Source organism: Entelurus aequoreus, linkage group LG08 (assembly GCF_033978785.1).
Source record: "Entelurus aequoreus isolate RoL-2023_Sb linkage group LG08, RoL_Eaeq_v1.1, whole genome shotgun sequence".
Classification (NCBI taxonomy): Eukaryota; Metazoa; Chordata; class Actinopteri; order Syngnathiformes; family Syngnathidae; genus Entelurus; species Entelurus aequoreus.
This window is the reverse complement of record NC_084738.1, coordinates 83,146,547-83,157,024: the sequence shown is the minus strand read 5'-3', so window position 1 is coordinate 83,157,024 and position 10,478 is coordinate 83,146,547. Positions and strand designations below refer to the sequence as shown.

The 10,478-nt window shown below is 34.5% G+C and overlaps 1 long non-coding RNA gene across 1 annotated transcript; it reads left to right on the top strand.

Annotated features, from left to right (window-relative positions):
- Positions 1 to 5,466: 5,466 nt before the first annotated feature.
- LOC133656380 (uncharacterized) lies at positions 5,467 to 9,961 on the top strand. The gene is made up of 3 exons (XR_009827135.1): positions 5,467 to 6,117; positions 6,215 to 6,403; positions 9,447 to 9,961. It is a non-coding gene; the product is annotated as an uncharacterized LOC133656380 (long non-coding RNA).
- Positions 9,962 to 10,478: the final 517 nt, after the last annotated feature.

Genomic DNA, 10,478 nt, shown 5'->3' with positions numbered 1-10,478 from the left:
GGGCATTTGCGTTTTATGGGGTTGTTTTCTGCACAGGTAGAAACTAGTATTTACTTTTTTTGGGGTTAGTTTTATTTTGTTATTATTTATTTATTTATTTATTTTATTTTATTATTATTTTTATTTTTAATTTTATAAACTTTTATTTATAAATTGCAACATATACAAACATCCATCCATCCATTTTCTACCGCTTGTCCCTTTCGGGGTCGCGGGGGGTGCTGGAGCCTATCTCAGCTGAACATGGGCATTTGCACTTTATGGGGTTGTTTTCTGCACAGGTGGAAACTAGCATTTACTTTTTTTTTTTTGGTTAATTTTATTTTTTATTTTATTTTATTTTATTATTTATTTTATTTTATATTTTATAAACCTTTATTTATAAATTGCAACATTTACAAACATCCATCCATCCATTTTCTACCGCTTGTCCCTTTCGGGGTCGCGGGGAGTCGCTGGAGCCTATCTCAGCTGCACATGGGCGGAAGGCGGGGTACACCATGGACAAGTGGCCACCTCATCACTCCACAAATAGACAGACAACATTCACACTCACATTCACACACTAGGGCCCATTTAGTGTTGCCAATCAACTTATCCCCAGGTGCATGTCTTTGGAAGTGGGAGTGGCCTATCCCCAGGTGCATGTCTTTGGGAGTGGGAGTGGCCTATCCCCAGGTGCATGTCTTTGGAGGTGGGAGGAAGCCGGAGTACCCGGAGGGAACCCACGCGGTCACGGGGAGAACATGCAAACTCCACACAGTAAGACGTGGAGTTTTCCCCCCCCATTATTTGCGTTTTATGGGGTTGTTTTCTGCACAGGTGGAAACTAGCATTTACTTTTATTTTATTTTAGAATTTTTTTTATTTTTTTTTAAATTTTATAAACCTTTATTTATAAATTGCAACATTTACAAACAATTGAGAAATAATAATCAAAATAAATACAAAAACAGTACAAAACAGCGCCAGGGGGTTGTAAACTCAACAAAGTAACTGAAATAGAATGATATACAAATATACAGTATATATATATATATATATATATATATATATATATATATATATATATATATATATATATATATATATATATATATATATATATATAACAAAGTGCAAAGCCATAGGCTCAAAAAAATTGAGAAATAATAATCAAAATAAGTACAAAAACAGTACAAAACAGCGCCAGGGGGTTGTAGACTCAATAAAGTAACTAAAATAGAATGCAATATAGATATATATGACAAAGTGCAAAGCCATAGGCTCAAACAATTGAGAAATAATAATCAAAATAAGTACAAAAACAGTACAAAAACAGTACAAAACAGCGCCAGGGGGTTGGAAACTCAATAAAGTAACTAAAATAGAATGCAAAATATATATATATATACATATATATATATATATGTATATATATACACTACCGTTCAAAAGTTTGGGGTCACATTGAAATGTCCTTATTTTTGAAGGAAAAGCACTGTACTTTTCAATGAAGATAACTTTAAACTAGTCTTAACTTTAAAGAAATACACTCTATACATTGCTAATGTGGTAAATGGCTATTCTAGCTGCAAATGTCTGGTTTTTGGTGCAATATCTACATAGGTGTATAGAGGCCCATTTCCAGAAACTATCACTCCAGTGTTCTAATGGTACAATGTGTTTGCTCATTGGCTCAGAAGGCTCATTGATGATTAGAAAATCCTTGTGCAATCATGTTCACACATCTGAAAACAGTTTAGCTCGTTACAGAAGCTACAAAACTGACCTTCCTTTGAGCAGATTGAGTTTCTGGAGCATCACATTTGTGGGGTCAATTAAACGCTCAAAATGGCCAGAAAAAGAGAACTTTCATCTGAAACTCGACAGTCTATTCTTGTTCTTAAAAATGAAGGTTATTCCACAAAATTGTTTGGGTGACCCCAAACTTTTGAACGGTAGTGTATATATATATATATATATATATATATATATATATATATATATATATATATATATATATATATATATATATGACAAAGTGCAAAGCCATAGGCTCACACAAGTTCAGTAAATCATATAAAATTGGAACCCAGCATCATCGTTTTCACAGCTTTTTGGTTGTTAGAGGTAGAGAGTGTTTCAACGTAGAGTTCTCATTCTTTTTTAAAGGCACCAAAAAACAGGTCGGGTGTTGACAAACTTACATTTATGAATATAAAACTTAGCCAATAGTATAATGAGGTTGCAAAGGTAAAATTCCTTTTCACATTTTTTTTCATACGGTGTAAATCCAAATAGCACATCTTTAAAACAAAGCACAAATTTGTCAGGAATATTGTCCAAAACAGGTGGTAAACAGTCTCTGAATGCATGGTACATAAGGTGCAACATGCATGGTACATAAGGTGCAGGTAACATCAATGCCCTTTTTGTATCTAACCATCACAGTCTTTGCAGAGTAATAACCATGAATGATTTTAAAAGATATCTCTTTGACTTTGTTGGTAAGTAAATAGCTGTTAGGAAGGGACCACGTTTTGACCCAGCAGATGTCCTTCACAACATTATTCCAGAGCGCAATTACATAGGAGACAGACACACTATCATTTTGGAATAAGCTGCGGATTTTTCCGTTATTTTTCTGATCAAAGCAAAGTTTCCCCACGAGAGTGTTAAGTGGATCATTCTCATTTTTTACAGCAGAAAGAGGAGATGAGTAACATAACAACACCTGTTGGAATGGCATCAAATACAATGGTAAATTAGCATTTACTCGCAGGCCAAGTTCTGTGGGCCTGACGCATATTGTCGGGGAAAAAAACAACAGTAACAGCAAAATATTGGAGTGTAATGAGAAAAATGTGACGTATTCAAACTAATAATGAACAATATCATACTTGGTCTCCTATAACACAAAGTTTTATCTTCAAATAATATCTGTTTTAAATTAAAAAAAATTACAAAATCACAACAGCCCCCGCATACGTTGATTTTTCAGTATGTGGCCCTTGACTAAAATATGTAAATATAGTAAAATATTGAAATCAAAAAATATATATAAACAATGTTTAGGTAATTGAAAAATTAAAAAAATTAAAACATTTTTTACAACAACAATAATATTCATCATTTATATTTTTGCAAAGGCAGAATTGTTGACACACTAGCTATATTATTATAACTATATTATTATTATTATTATTAAATTATTACAGGAAGAAAACCAACAGTAAATAATGTGCAAATGAGCAAAAAAATCCGAATGTAAAGAGAAAAAGCTGAAATAATCTAAATAAAGATTATTAATAATATACTTTGTTGCCTATAATTTAAAAGCTGACACAAAATGTATACACGCAATACAAAATATTATTATAAAATAACATAATAATAAATATATATAATATGAAATGATACAAATAAAATAAAAATAAGGTAAAACACTAATATAGAAATAAAATGAATATATATATATATATATATATATATATATATATATATATATTATATAAAATAATAAATACTTATATTAAAATACTAATAATTATAATAATTAATACAATTGTGTACAATAATATTAAAATAATACAAAAATAACATACACTAATATAAAATAAAATATATAATAATGATATTTTTTTGCACCTATTTTTTTAAATACTTGTTATCTGCACTTGAGGAAAAAATGTCATCAGAGTACTTTATCGTATAATAATTTATTCTATTTTGTTACGTCCAATTCTTACATTTTATAGCCTTTTTGTATCCTAATTTGGACTTTAGAGTAATTTTGTAAAAATGCCATGTTAATGTCCCTTTGATTTTGAAACGTCTGCTTTTTTAGTTTTTGTTAAATTAAGTCGTAACTTGTCAATAATAAAGTAGCAGTATTACAATAATTTAATTTAGAAAATTTATATTTTAAAGTGTACATGGACAAAATTGTAATAAATAAGAATAAAGTCATCATTAAGTTGAATTTTTATCAAGAATAAAGTGGTCATTTTATGGCAAAAGTGTTCATTTGAAATTAATATGAGAAAAAAACATTTTACAATAATAAACTTGTAGTACTTAAAGAAAATATTGTAGTTTTTGTTAAATTAAGTGTGTATTTGTCAATCATTTAATTCAGGAAAATATTTTAAAGTCTACATGGATAAAATGGTAATAATTGAGAATAAAGTCATATTTAAGTTGACTTTTTATCAAGAATAAAGTGATAATTTTATGGGAAAAGTGTTAATTTGCAATTAATAGAAGAAAAAAACATTTTACAATAACAAAAGTCTGGTATTTAAAAAAATATTGTAGTTTTTGTTAAATCAAGTAGAAATTTGTCAATAATATAGTAGCAATATTACAATAATTTAATTTAGAAAAATTATATTTTAAATTGTACATGGATAAAATTGTAATAAATGAGAATAAAGTCATCATTAAATTGAATTTTTATCAAGAATAAAGTAGTCATTTTATTGGAAAAGTGTTCATTTGAAATTAATACGAATAAAAAACATTTTACAAAAATAAACTATTGTAAGAAAATATTGTAGTTTTTGTTAAATTAAGTGTGTATTTTTCAATCATTTAATTCAGAAAAACATTTTAAAGTTTACATCAGTGGTCCCCAACCACCGGGCCGATTGGTACCGGGCCGCGCAAGAAATTTAATTTAAAAAAAAAATTTAAATTTTTTTAAAAAAATTAAATCAACATAAAAAACACAATATATACATTATATATCAATATAGATCAATGCAGTCTGCAGGGATACAGTCCGTAAGCACACATGATTGTATTTCTTTATGGGGAAAAAAAAAATTTAAAAAATAAAATAAATAAAAAAATAAAAAATAAAAAAATTAAAATCCCCCCCTCCCCCTCCCGGTCTGTGGGACAAATTTTCAAGCGTTGACCGGTCCCCAGCTACAAAAAGGTTGGGGACCACTGGTCTACATGGATAAAATGTTAATAATTGAGAATAATGTCATATTTAAGTTGACTTTTTTATCAAGAATAAAGTGGTAATTTATTGGAAAAGTGTTCATTTGCTGAAAAAAACAAAAGTCCGGTATTTTAAAAAAAAATTGTAGTTTTTGTTCAATTAAGTAGAAAATTGTCAATAATAAAGTAGCGGTATTACAATAATTTAATTTACAAAAATAGTATTTTAAAGTCTACATGGATTGTAGTCTACAATTTGAAATATGTTCCTTTTGTTGTTGTTGTGTTTTTCAACGGACGACTTAGCTTCCAGGCTTTTTGTGCTAAGGTCACGTGACTTGTTAACTTCCCGGTTCTTTTTATTTTTTCCAATAACTGGCATCGCATCGTCCACCACAAACACACACATCTTAACGTAAAAAAAACATCCATGATACGATTTCGTTTTTTTGTGTGTGTTATATATTGTGTATTATATTTTGGTTTTACTCGGGATTTATTCGCTGTCGAGTCATGGTCACGTGACTCGCTGTTTACTTCCTGGATCCTTGGTTCATTATCGTGTAATATTCCATAAACGGACATTTCCAACCCCAATACAATGTTCTACTGTTCTCAATTTGAAATGTGTTCCTTTTTTGGTTGTGTTTTGTCAACTTACGAGTTAGCTTCCAGGCTTTTTGTGCTAAGGTCACGTGACTTGTTTTCTTCCCGGTTCTTTTTGTAGTTTGACTTCGGATTTACCGCAAACTGGTGACGTAAACATGGAAAAAAGGAAAAAGCTCCGATTTACAGCGGTTGTTCCTCACCTCTTCCCGCCTCTTGTCGTGGCGTAAGTCAGACATTTTATTTTTCTGGAGGTGAACTTCTTGCCCCTCGACGGAACGCCCACAAGCTCCCCCCGGCGCGCGTCGTCGTCGGCCGCAGATTGCGGCAGGAAGACGCGCCGCGGGGAGGGACGCGGCGGCGCGGGGGGGCCGCCATTGTACCACGCTGGCCCCGGGGGCCCCCCGCGGAGCTCAGATCCCGAGTTGCGATGGTCGACCATTAGCTTCTTTTCACTTTGAAACAATAGTCTCAGCCCTTTGATACCCCTCCCCACGCACACCCACGCCGAAACAAACACCAGGTTTCACTCTACAGGTCGGAGAAGATAGGTGACGTGGTCCAAAACCAAGTCCACAGGTGAAAGTTGGGAAGAACTTCCATGAAATCCTTCATTAGAACCAAGGTCTTCCCTAAAAAAAACAACCAAAAACTGTTTTTTATGTGCTGTGTCCAGTCTGAAACCAGGACTCAGTGGAGGTCCGTGGACTTGGGAGATGGCTTTGTCATGCAAACGAGGGCCCACGACACAGGAGACTAAAGGACCGGGGCTTCAAGAGACCACCGAGGACTCTCGGGGTGCTCCAGAGGTGGGCGGAGGAGGACGTGTCTCAGATCCTCAACTTGGAGATCAAGCGCAAAACAAGTCAGTGGTCAAACCTGACCAGAACTTTTAAGTCAATCAATCAATGTTTACTTATATAGCCCTAAATCACAAGTGTCTCAAAGGGCTGCACAAGCCACAGATCCCACATCAGGGCAAGGAAAAACTCAACCCAATGGGATGACAATGAGAAACCTTGAAGGGGACCGCAGATGTGGGGACCCCCACCCTAGGGCGACCGGTGCAATGGACGTCGAGTGGATCTAGCATAATATTGTGAGAGTCCAGTCCATAGTGGATCTAGCATAATATTGTGAGAGTCCAGTCCATAGTGGATCTAACATAATAGTGTGAGAGTCCAGTCCATAGTGGATCTAACATAATAGTGTGTAAGTCCAGTCCATAGTGGATCTAACATAATAGTGTGAGAGTCCAGTCCATAGTGGATCTAACATAATAGTGTGAGAGTCCAGTCCATAGTGGATCTAACATAATAGTGAGAGTCCAGTCCATAGTGGATCTAACATAATAGTGTGAGAGTCCAGTCCATAGTGGATCTAACATAATATTGTGAGAGTCCAGTCCATAGTGGATCCAACATAATAGTGAGAGTCCAGTCCATAGTGGATCTAACATAATATGGAGAGTCCAGTCCATAGTGGATCTAACATAGTAGTGAGAGTCCAGTCCATAGTGGATTTAACATAATATTGTGTAAGTCCAGTCCATAGTGGATCTAACATAATAGTGTGTAAGTCCAGTCCATAGTGGATCTAGCATAATAGTGTGAGTCCAGTCCATAGTGGATCTAACATAATATTGTGAGAGTCCAGTCAATAGTGGATCTAACATAATATTGTGAGAGTCCAGTCCATAGTGGATCCAACATAATAGTGAGAGTCCAGTCCATAGTGGATCTAACATAATATGGAGAGTCCAGTCCATAGTGGATCTAACATAGTAGTGAGAGTCCAGTCCATAGTGGATCTAACATAATATTGTGAGTCCAGTCCATAGTGGATCTAACATAATATGGAGAGTCCAGTCCATAGTGGATCTAACATAATAGGGAGAGTCCAGTCCATAGTGGATCTAACATAGTAGTGAGAGTCCAGTCCATAGTGGATCTAACATAATATTGTGAGTCCAGTCCATAGTGGATCTAACATAATATGGAGAGTCCAGTCCATAGTGGATCTAACATAATAGGGAGAGTCCAGTCCATAGTGGATCTAACATAATATTGTGAGAGTCCAGTCCATAGTGGATCTAGCATAATATTGTGAGTCCAGTCTATAGTGGATCTAACACAATAGGGAGAGTCCAGTCCATAGTGGATCTAACATAATAGGGAGAGTCCAGTCCATAGTGGATCTAACATAATAGTGAGAGTCCAGTCCATAGTGGATCTAGCATAATATTGTGAGTCCAGTCTATAGTGGATCTAACACAATAGGGAGAGTCCAGTCCATAGTGGATCTAACATAATAGGGAGAGTCCAGTCCATAGTGGATCTAACATAATAGTGAGAGTCCAGTCCATAGTGGATCTAACATAATATTGTGAGAGTCCAGTCCATAGTGGATCTGATATAATAGTGAGAGTCCAGTCTATAGTGGATCTAACATAATAGTGAGAGTCCAGTCCATAGTGGATCTAACATAATACTGTGAGTCCAGTCCATAGTGGATCTAACATAATAGGAAGAGTCCAGTCCATAGTGGATCTAACATAATAGGGAGAGTCCAGTCCATAGTGGATCTAACATAATATTGTGAGAGTCCAGTCCATAGAGGATCTAGCATAATATTGTGAGTCCAGTCTATAGTGGATCTAACATAATAGGGAGAGTCCAGTCCATAGTGGATCTAACATAATATTGTGAGAGTCCAGTCCATAGTGGATCTGACATAATAGTGAGAGTCCAGTCTATAGTGGATCTAACATAATAATGAGAGTCCAGTCCATAGTGGATCTAACATAATATTGTGAGAGTCCAGTCCATAGTGGATCTAACATAAAAGTGAGAGAGTCCAGTCCATAGTGTATCTAACATAATAGTGAGAGTCCAGTCCATAGTGGATCTAATATAATAGTGTGAGAGTCCAGTCCATAGTGGATCTAACATAATATTGTGAGTCCAGTCCATAGTGGATCTAACATAATAGGGAGAGTCCAGTCCATAGTGGATCTAACATAATATTGTGAGTCCAGTCCATAGTGGATCTAACATAATAGGGAGAGTCCAGTCCATAGTGGATCTAACATAATAGTGAGAGTCCAGTCCATAGTGGTCCATCTTAGATGAGCTTGGGCCCAGCAAAGCCAGCTGCATTTCTGGGTGTTGTTGATAAAAGGCTTTGGCTTTGCATAGTAGAGTTTTAACTTGCACTTACAGATGTAGCGACCAACTGTAGTTACTGACAGTGGTTTTCTGAAGTGTTCCTTAGCCCGTGTGGTGATAACCTTCACACACCGATGTCGCTTTTTGATGCAGTACCGCCTGAGGGATCGAAGGTATGTAATATCATGGCTTACATGCAGTGATTTCTCCAGATTCTCTGAAACTTTTGATGATATTACAGAGCGTAGATGGTGAAATCTCTAAATTCCTTGCAATAGCTCGTTGAGAAATGTTGTTCTTAAACTGTTCGACAATTTGCTCAGGCATTTGTTGACAAAGTGGTGACCCTCGCCCCATCCTTCTTTGTGAATGACTGAGCACTTCATGGAAGCTGCTTTTATACCCAATCATGGCACCCACCTGTTCCCAATTAGCCTGTTCACCTGTGGGATGTTCCAAATAAGTGTTTGATGAGCATTCCTCAACTTTCTCAGTCTCTTTTGCCACTTGTGCCAGCTTTTTTTAAACACGCTGCAGGCATCAAATTCCAAATGAGCTAAAATTTGCAAAATATAACAACGTTTATCAGTTTGGACGTTAAACATCTTGTCTTTGCAGTCTATTCAATTGAATATAAGTTGAAAAGGATTAGCAAATCATTGTATTCTGTTTTTATTTACCTGAACCATTTCCTCAGTTACCTTCGTCAGTAAATCTCAGTTTCGTTTGCTTCCGGGTTAGATCACGCACGTCGAGACCGGCGCACACGCGATACGAAGGGTCCTCTCCGAAAGATCTGGTTTCCAATCTCAACGATATGATGATTTTTTTTCCTAGAATAATTTTATGGCATAAAGATGTTCATTTGCAATTTTATTAAAGAAAGAAAATGTTGAAGGTTCTGCGATGAGGTGGCGACTTGCCCAGGGTGTACACCACCTTCCACCCGAACGCAGCTGAGATAGGCTCCAGCACCCCCCGCGACTCCGAAAGGGACAAGCGGTAGAAAATGGATGGATGAGGTTTTGGTGAGCCAAAAAAATGTCTAAGATTTTACAACAATAATACATTTCTAGTATTTAATGAAAATATTGTAGTTTTTATTCAATTAAGTCGTAATTTGTCAATACTAAAGTAGCAAAATTACAATAATTTAATTTGGAAAAATAATATTTTAAAGTCTACATGGATAGAATGGTAATAATTGGGAATAAAGTCCTATTTAAGTTGACTTTTATCAAGAATAAAGTGGTAATTTTATGGGAAAAGTGTTCATTTGAAATTAATACGAGTAAAAAAGATTTTACAATGACAATAAACTTGTAGTGTTTAAAGAAAAAAATTGCAGTGTTAAATTAAGTCCGTATTTGTCAATAATTTAATTCAGAAAAATATTTTAAAGTCTACATGGATAAAATGGTAATAATTGAGAATAAAGTCATATTTGAGTGGACTTTTTATCAAGAATAAAGTGGTCATTTTATGGGAAAAGTGTTCATTTGAAATTAATACGAGAAAAAAAAGATGTGACAATAAAAATAAACTTGTAGTATTTTTTTTAAAAAAAAAAGTTTTTTTGTTAAATTAAGTTGTAATTAGTCAATAATAAAGTAGCAGTATTACAATAATTTAATTTAGAAAAATAATATTTTAAAGTCTACATGGATACAATTGTAATAAATGAGAATAAAGTCATCATTAAGTTGAATTTGTATCAATAATAAAGTGGTCATTGTATGGGAAAAGTGTTCATTTGAAATTAATACAAGAAAA